The sequence below is a fragment of the Mesoplodon bidens genome (assembly GCF_964165515.1).
Source record: "Mesoplodon bidens genome assembly, chromosome: 1".
Classification (NCBI taxonomy): Eukaryota; Metazoa; Chordata; class Mammalia; order Artiodactyla; family Ziphiidae; genus Mesoplodon; species Mesoplodon bidens.
Window position 1 is genome coordinate 55064381 of NC_138176.1, and position 673 is coordinate 55065053.

The window sequence follows — 673 nt, forward strand, 5'->3', positions numbered from 1 at the left end:
ATGCGCCTTTTTTTCTTTTTAATGAGGAAGGAGAAAATCGGATAAGATGGGACAGCTCTTATAATGAAATAAAAACAAAAAAAGACCGAACACACTATGGGCCCTTCTCATTCCATTTTAGCAATCTAGTGGGTAAGAACTCTTAAAGCCAAAGTCAGCTGAAAAGATTTGCTGATGATTAGTTTAAAAATCTGATAACACTCAGCAATGCTATTTTGAGCCTTCCCTGTTTCCTGAATCCCCCCCTAATAGCAGAGCCTTGACTGTTTCATTGGCTCGTATAGATGGATGTTCATCACGAGTGTGTTAACAAAATAACGTTTAACATTGCTTCCTCTGCTACAGAAAAAATATTCTGCTGACACATGTATTGGTCCATCAGAGGCTGTGGACCCAGGAGTGAGACAAAGAGGTTTCCCCCTCTTCTTGTGGTTCAGAGATGACCCCCATGGTGGCCAGAGTATTGTGCTTGTTTGATGCTCTCCATGACTCATCTGCTACTCTGGACCCATCCTTTGAGTTTGTGGGTAACCAGCAGACAGGCCAAAGACTGAATGGTGCTTTTTATTCTGTCCTTTAGAGCAATAGAACAGGTATTTTCATCTGTTGAGCATTTGGTAGAATTTTTGAAGTAAGGCTTTGTGGAGTCAGAGAGGGCTTTTTTATACGTCTT